Source organism: Pinus tabuliformis, chromosome 7 (genome assembly GCF_031772625.1).
Source record: "Pinus tabuliformis cultivar Carrire ecotype Pingquan chromosome 7, CPIR1, whole genome shotgun sequence".
Taxonomy (NCBI): domain Eukaryota; kingdom Viridiplantae; phylum Streptophyta; class Pinopsida; order Pinales; family Pinaceae; genus Pinus; species Pinus tabuliformis.
The window spans coordinates 317,908,085-317,917,343 of NC_142293.1; positions in this window are offsets into that span (position 1 = coordinate 317,908,085).

Below are 9,259 nucleotides of genomic sequence, written 5' to 3' on the forward strand. Positions count from 1 at the left end.
TATCATAGGAAAAGACTCATCTAGATCAAAATTCTAATCTAAAGTATTATCTGCATACTCATCAACTAGAGGTGAGGGAAACTTTGTAACAAGTTCATCTAGTGGTGCATGCAAAGCATCTTCTACAAACTTTACACTCCTTTCGATAAAGATCTCTTTAGTGTTGATATTAAGCAATATATACCCTTTGACTTCATCTGAATATCCAAAAAACATGCATGCCTTTCTCTAAGGATCCAAAGCCTTTCTCTTCTCTATAGGAATGTGGGCCAATGATTGAGTTTCGTAAATGCGGAAATGATTGACTTCAGGTTACATGTTATTCCAAGCCTCAAAATGTGTTTTTCAAGTAACATATTAATTAGGAGATATATTACCGATATGTGAGGCACAATTGATATATCTAACCCACAATTTTGATCGAAGAGATCTTGCATGCAACATGCAATTGGCCAACTCTTTCAAATATTTGTTCATCCTCTCTACCACCCTATTTTTCTACAAAGTGTAAGGAACCATATGCTAAAATTTTATACCTGCTTCATTACAAAGATTTTGGATATATATTTTTTCATATTCCTTGCTATTATCTATGCAGAGGATCTTGATGCATTTTCCACATTGATTTTCCACATGTGCTTGGAGATGACTATGTACAATCTCCAAAGGTGAAGAGGCTCTCCATGCATTTCCCTTATCGAAATTGTCTTATGGATGATTTCCAAGAGAACATCCATTACAAACACCATTTAAAAATCAATGGTCGAAAATCCTTTAAACATCCCATCCTTGCTAAGTTGTTGCATATATATGAAATTTAAGTGACTAAATCTATCTTGCCAAATCTTACTTTCTTCATTTGTATGCATAAGTAGAAAAATACGATATGAATGACTGGTGGGCTCCAGTATTGTAGCAATAATGCTACAACTCCTGGAGCTTCCTATCTCTAATTTTATTAACTCGATAGTTTGTAACAAACTTGGAAGCGACGGTGTTGTATGCACAAGTACTAGCTCTTGTCATTGCTGTCACTTGGTCAGCTGGCACAAGTCTGCTAGGGCTCAAGCCAACTTCTATGTGTTCTCAGAAGAAGCTTTCTAAATGATGGACGAAGGCTATCTCAAAGGAAAATAACCTACTTTGAAAGAATGAACTGAAAGCCAACCAAAACATGGAAACCCTAGTAAACCCTAATCTGACTAGTTTAATCTCTATGATGCAATGGTGGGAGTGCAAATGTCTAGAAATGATGCCATTACCTCTAGTGAGATGAGATGCATGAATTTAAACTACTTTCATTGAAGAGAACTCATTTTTCTATTTTTGCTCAAGTGGGTGGAGTTATTGTGATTGTGCTTCTTACTAGGTCTTGACTGTGCAGGGGTAGTTCAAAGGGAGGAAGGTTTGGGAAAGGTCAGGAGGGCTCTGAGAGGTTCCAGGGGATCCATCACATCATTCCACAGAAGTCCACAACGTTCAGGTGCTTGGAAACCATGTTTGCAGGCTTCTACAGGATGTCTGCAGGGGATCCTACAGGAAACTCGGCATTTCTACAGAAATCTGCTAACTTCTACAGGATGTTCTGCAGTGGGAGTTTTGGGTGATGGAGGAGTGAAGGAGCTGTATGGGTGGATAGGTAAGATGAAAGAGGAGCTTGAGATGGCCTATCGACAGAAAGGTGAGGTGGAGAAAGAGCGGGTAAAGTTGGTTGGTGGATAGCGGGGTGGAAGCAATGAAAGGTCAAAAAGATGGAGCTACGTGAAAAGTAGAAGGGTTGGAATGCAAACGAGTTGAACATAGGATGAGTAGATGACTTTAGGCACGGTTTAGAAGAAGAAGAAAATAACAAAGTGATGCTACACAGTGTAAAAGAAACAAATCCTCTATGTCTTGCACAAAACCAAGAATTCATCAACCTATCCTAACTGTGTTATTAAACCAATGAACAACAATGTAAATTATGGAGAGAAATCGTGCATGGTGTTGGAAAGAAGAAGTATTGCTCAAGATCAGAATGCATGGACGGTTTTATGACTGAAATGATTGTGTTGCAGCTTGCATGAACGTATAAGACTGCGTTTTTTGGTGGTTGGTATGGTCCACACCCCCAATCTCTAAACAGAGATGGCAGTGAGTGCACTATCAACCTTTTCTTGGAGCTCTAATGAATTCTAATCCTCCTACTCTAATCTAAACTACTGACAGCACTTTAACCATAAACTAATCCTACTCAATCACATTAAAGAAATTAAATCAGCAGACTGTGTTTTCCAAATGCATGTCAAAACAAAGAAATGAAGTGCTGAAAGGAAAGACAAGTAACAATACAAGGAAAAGGAGGTCTATTTCTCTCAGGTTGGGCCCTAACTTGAGAGCTATAGCTCCCTTAAGAACTCAGAATTGAATCCAAAGCTGCCTGCCTTTATTAAAAGAACATAATCATGAGTCTAACATCATGCCAAAACTGGCTTACAAAAAGAAAAAACCGAGCTGTAGCTCGTACTAAGAAATTGCAACAGTAGTTCAAAAGTTCAAAAATCCCCTATCAAAGGCTACGACCTCAATATTTATACATGATGAGGATCAAGCTGGCTTCCTCAATTAGTGGAGCTTGGCTGTCCAACTAAAAGTAAACTGTTGTTCCTGTAGAATCCATTGGCTGCCTTCTAGCTCGATGGGGATAGTTGTTGGAGCTCGGAGTTAGGGTGGAGATCACGAGGAAGGTCATTCAAGACTGTGGACAACCTCCCTATAAACCCGCAATGCCACCTTCGCCGTCTCCTTGTCTCCATCTGCGTGGTCTTTGCTCCCTTTAATGCCAAAAAACCTGAAATCATCATGTATTAGCCACATAGATATAATGCCTGCCCTTCTTCCTATAAATAACACGAATATACTAAGAAATGATGCATAAGTGATAAAAGATGAAGGGTTGAGCAAGGTAAGTAGGCCAAATGAGCCCAAATTGTTACCAAAATTTGGGGCTCATCATCACCCCCCAGCTAAAATATTTGCTCATCCTTGAGCGACTAGTCCAACTCTTCATCCTTCATTGCTTTGACTGCTACCCTTACATCCCAAGCCTCTGTAGTAGTGTCCTCCTTGCTGACATGAAACCCAGCCCTTCTGTTTACCTCTTCCCACTATTCATCATCATCTTTCTCTGTAATGCCTTCCATTAATCCTAGCAACAATGGTGGGCTGAGTTTAAGGCCAATCCAGCTAGCCTGGAGGTTTTACATGGATTTCTTATAGAGGGCTACCCGTACCAGGGCTTCCCTCATCCGAGTTGGGGTGTGGTATTCTCGGATTTTCATACTGTGTGCCAATGTATTCCATCTGCGTGTGCATGCTTGGACAACATTTTCTCCTAACAGTGTTTCCATGTCTTCAAAATGAGCTATGGCTTGGGCCTGTTGATCCACATATCTTAATGAAGATGTAGGATCAGTGGACAAATGTTGGTGTGCTGAGATGAGTGCAACTGGATCCTCTGGTTCTGCGCGAATGAGCAATGGCTCGTTTAATTCTCGGTTCATGACCGATTTTGCTTCTGCTGCTCTTTGATCCTCATGGTTCAACCACGAAGCGAACGCCATTAATTGCATATCACCCAAGGCAGTATTGGCATCCCAGGAAACTACATTAGGCAAGGCCAAATTGTGGAGGTAGAACTTCGCTAATTTAGCCTTATCCTCTGACGAACTAGTACTGCATAATTCAGAAAATTGTTGTGGGTCTTGGATCTGAGAAATACCTCTTTGTGCCAAGGTATTTATTTGGAACTGCAGCCATTGGTCTTTCAAGTACAAACCATAGGATTTGGCAGGTTGTCTTCACTGTATTTCCTCCATAGCCCAACTGGCCATGCAGGCCAATTGTGCCTCTTTTTGCTGCAGTTGTTGTTCTAAGGCTTGCACTTCAATTTTTGCTTGCTGTCCTGCTTCCTGTAGATGTGTCATTGGCTCCTCAAGACCGGTGGTCAGTTCCTTTCTGCCTTGCTGTCCTTCTGTGGTGTCCTTGGAGGATGTACCTGTCCCTGCCCTCAGCTCCTGTAGCTGCAATCTTAGCTTCTGGTTTTCTTCCTGTAGGTACACTCTTTGACAATTGGCCACATGTTTAGCCATGGCTAATTCACTCCTGGCCTCCTTGGTTGCTCTTGTAAAGGACCTATGTCCGCCACACCCTTTGACTTTGCTATCTTCATCCACGTGTGTGTACGAACCCTCTCTTCCTCTAATGCGAAAAACAGTGGCACAATAAATTTCTCAGGTATGATTTTTCCAGCCTCTTTAGGTATATGTTCTTTTTCTACCTCTTTAGGTGGCTCTACCTCGCCCTCCCTTGGTGGTGATGAGGGTCCTTCTCCTTCCATCTTTTCTGTTTCCTGTAGACGGGCCAGAGTTTCCTGTAGAACATTTTCGGCATCCTGTAGCCGAGCTTTTTCAGTCAATAGGTCTAACTTTTCTTGCCACGTAGTTTTCTTTGGGCTCCCCCTCTCATAGGTGACTGATATCCTCGAGGGGGATGTTTCCTTGGGTGAAGTAGGGGCATCTTCAATGATGATCAGGCTGCTGGACGGAGGCTATGGCTTGCCCTTCTTTATTCTCACGCTTCTTCGAGCTTTAAAGTATAGAGGGGTCTCCCTCTTTCTCTTTTCCTTTGGCTTAGGAGGTGTGCTGAGACCAGCCAGCACTGCTGCTACCTCCCTTTCACGAATATCAGCTTTCTTGTCCTTGGGTTTCACTTTTTTAGGGCTTCCTATAGAAGACCCTGGTTTAGTCAATTTCGGGCTTCCTGTAGAAGACCCTTTTTTTGTTAATTTTGGGCTCCCTGTAGAAGCTGGTTTCGGCTTTCCTGTAGAAACAGGTGTTGCCGCCTTGGTTTGCTTTGCTGCATGGGTTTTGCTTTTTGACTTGGTTGCGGTCGCTGTCGAGGCACTCTTGCTGACGTGGACCTTCTCAGCCTTGTCCACTCTGCCTTGCAACCTTTTCTCTGTTGCTGTCAAGATGGGTGTGTCATCTTTTTCTTTGTCATCCTTTTTCTCATGCTTCTTCTTTTGCTCTTTCTTCTGCACTGTGGTCGGGGTCTTCTGGCCTGTTTCTTTCTTTCCCACGGCCACTGATTCCTTCTCCTCACTGCTGGAGGAACCACTTTCTTCAGTAAACATCCTTATGTATCCATCTCTTGTCAAATTTCTGAATGCTTCCCATGAGAGAGGAACCTTGTATGAATGAAGTGCATCCTCCACGAGAAGTTTGATCAATCCATGGTGGGCTACCTGATCTGGTATGCCTTCTTTTAACTTTGTGGCACACTCAATTAGAGACTGTAGCAGGAAATAAGGGATGCTCAGTTTATTTTCTACAGGAAGATCAATCTGGTGCCTCAATTCAGTGAGCAACCGAAAGTGATACCCATACACAATGCTAAAACGACCTTCGCGGGTTATATACTTCATGATCTGTAGGCTAACTTCATTCCATGGTGGCAGCAAACTGGTTCTACGCACCCCATTTTTTTCCTTCGATAATTCCTCCTCTGGGGGAAAGAATTCTTTCTTGGCCTGTTGGCTCAACTTCCTTTCTTCCTTATCCCATGGCAAACCCATTGGAAGTTCAGTAATTCGACTGATATATTGCGGGGTGATCTTGAGGCTCAGGCCCCTGAAGTTCACGGTGGCCAATGTTTTGGATTTCGGCCTCAGAGCCTGCAAAAACTCTTCTGCCACTTCGTCGTCATAACCCTGCAATTTGTCACAGAAGGTTATCCATTGTGCTCGTGTGAAGAGCTCCACCACCTCCGGATTTTCTCTTAACTTTGTTGAATCAGTGGGTTCTCTTCTGATGAACCCACCCGGCATGGTGAAAACTGTTGCTTTAGCTAGAGGTGGCGAATGCGAAGGAAATTTGGCTTATTGGGACAGAGCGTAGAATTACGCTTCTGTCATGCAGATAATCCACAAAAATTATTCTCTGAGGACCCTAACACAATTTAATTACACTGACATCCTGTAGAATGACAGTTTATGCACAGCAGACAACATTTGCTACAATTTTCTACGACCAGATTGTAGACGACGATTCTGCCACCTTCAAAAGCCAATTGCATGGAGAGTTCGGGTTTACCTTTTTAATCCGCCACCTTTTGACGTGAGGAACCCGCCTTCCTGTGGAAACAACTTTCCTGTAGGATCAACGCGCGATTTCCTGGGAATACTGTAGTGGGTCTGCACTCTTGCTGTAGCTTCACAAGCGTTCTGATGGCCAAAGACTCGGAGTATCGAACTGCAGAGGGATCTGGATGATCACTCGAGTCGCAAACGGTGAATGATAAATGCATGAGGTTGATAATCTAGCCGATTAGATTTGAATCGGCGGAATCCGTGGCGCGGGGGTGAGCTGTCCCTGCCGGACTGTTGGTCGACGTCACACCATCATTCTTCTGCACATTTACTTACTGCCCCATCATTCCCTGCAGATCCACCACTGCCATTCTCGTTAGAACTCGTTTCTCCCCAAGTGGACGGTTCTCACATGTCCATTGCCCGTTTTTTCACGGCCACCATTCACACATCCAGCTCGACCAGCTGACTGGTCGACGTGGCCAATCGATTGACCATACCACCACTCAACCCATCCATTTCACACTTTGCAACATTTTCAAAGTAAAATTCATGCAATTTGACGGAAGAAAGGTTTGAGACACTTACCTGTGCGGCTGCAACACGATTTTTCGGCTTCCGGACGATGATGAGTGGATTCGTTTGCCACTGATGAATTTGCACAGGCCCAGAGGTTCATGTTTACAGGCTGCCGACGATGGATTTGATGTTGTGGCTGCATGCGCCCGTGTTTTCATTATATATGGCCAGCGCTGTGAACGGTGTACACTCTAGCGGGCTTAACTGTTACAGGACTCCCGCAGGATGTCTTGTAACAGTTTTTCCTCCTCGGGTGCATGCTGCACGATGAAGGATTTGGCCTCACGATCACGCTCCTAGAGCTCATGGATGGCTGGGATGGATATGGTATGACATCTCAGCATTTTCTATCTTAAAAATTGCTTTCTCTTTGATAACTCAACGATCTGCTTTGTTGGTGCAGGTAACTTTATTGCATGTCGACAAGGATGGTAGAACGAGGTGACAGCAGTGTGCAAGGGTGACAACAATAGCTTGCATGCGTCCAAACCGATCCTTAGTCGTTAGATCTCCTCATAAAATGAATTCTGGGCCGTCCCGAACTTCTACAGGAAGTTTCCTGTAGAAATACAGAACTTCCTGTAGAAAGGTTGTGTTTCCTGTAGAAAGTCTGCACCTTCCTGTAGAAAGTCTGCATCTTCCTGTAGAAAGTCTGCATCTTCCTGTAGAAGACTCAAGCCATGGTGAAATTGTGCACATACCTTGGAGGAACTGAATATTCTTGGAGGAGGTGCTGGTGAGGTCCCCTGCCAGCATGATAAGGATCTTTGGCTTTGCATTAAGACCTCCTCTTCTTCATAGAACACCTGCAACCTGCATGCATTTTCACATTATGAACTTGTTGTCCCTATCTTTTTCCTTATTGTTTTTTTTTTTTTTTGAAAGATAACAGGGGTGCCTCAATGAGGTTTTCACCCTTGCCATCTGCCTTCAGCGCCTCAGAGAGCTTTTCACTCAAGGATCTTTTCAAATATCTCTTTTTTTTTTTTTTAAAGACAATAGGGGCGCCTCAATGAGGTTTTCACCCCTACCACCTGCCTTGGGAGCCTCAGAAAGGTTTTCACCCAAGGGTCTTTATTATTTATTTATTTATTTTTTAAATCTTTCAGGGTATGCCCAAAGCAGAGGCAGAACCCTTCTCTATGACCAATACAGATTTCTCCATAGTTTTGACGAACTCTTGTCTTGAGAGAGGTTTCCTGTAGATCTTCAATCGATGCCCATTGACAAGCATGGGGATGGCTTCCTCATCAATGGTCTGAATAAGAAAAGATCCATTGTCATGACATTCTTCCACTGCATATGGTCCTAGCCATCTGGTTCTCAGCTTCCCCTTGAAATCTTTGTATCTGGAGTCATACAACAATGCCCAATCTCCCGGCTGGAATTGCTTGTCATGGAGGTGTTGGTCATGCCACACCTTTCTCTGAAGTCGAACCACTTCCTAGTGAAGGAGGGCCTGCATCCGATGCTCGTCCAGTCCATTCAGCTGTAATAACCTTTCTTGCTGTGCATGGCTGAGATCTAGGTCCAACTGAGCTGCCATCCTCAAAGTGTTGTATTCAAATTCAATGGACAGCAAAGCTTTCTTCCCATAGACCAACTCATAAGGTGTGAAGCTGGTGGTGGTCTTCCAGGTTGTGTTGTAAGCCCATGTGGCCTCAACTAGGCGATCTGCCCAGTCCTTTCTACTGCTGCTCACCACCTTAGTCAAGATCCCTTCCAATGCTCTATTGGTGACTTCCACCTGCGCATTTGCTTGAGGGTGATAGGGGGTGGAAGTCATATGCTTGATCTTGTGATGAGCTAGTAGGTCTTCAATCAAGTTGGATGTGAACTAGCTCCCTTGATCGATGACCAGCTCTCTTGGGTAGCCAAACTTGTAGAAGATGTTTTCTCTTAAGAACTCGGCCACCTTTTCTTCTGTTGCTGCTTTGATTACTTTGGTCTCTGCCCACTTTGTCAGGTAGTCAGTACATACAATGATGTAAGACCTTTGCCTCGAAGGAGGGTTGATTGGACCCACAAAGTCCATACCCCACTTCTCAAATGGCTCAAGAGTCACTTGAGGTTGGAGAGGCATCTCATCCCTTTGAGTCGGTTTCCCCATTATTTGGCATTGGTCACATTGGCTGATATATCTTCTGACATCTTGATGAAGTGTGGGCCAATAGTAGCCTGCCTGCAGGATTTTGAAGGCAGTCCTCTTTGCTGCAAAATGTCCTCCACAAGGCCCATCATGATAGGTGAGGAGGATATCAAGGACTTCCTCCTCCCTTACACAACGCCTTAAGATCTGATCAGGGCCAAGCTTGAACAGGTTTCCCCCGATCCAAGTAAATGAGGCACTTTTTCTGATGATTCTGCTCTTCTCTCTTGAAGATAGGTGCGGAGGGAACTGTGCTGAAACAAGGTAGTTTGCTATATCAGCAAACCATGGAGAGAGTGCTGAGATAGCAAACAGATGTTCATCGGGCATCTGGTCATCCACTGTTCCATCCTCATCTGTAGACAAATCCAATCTAGATAAAAAGTCAGCAACAACATTTTCTT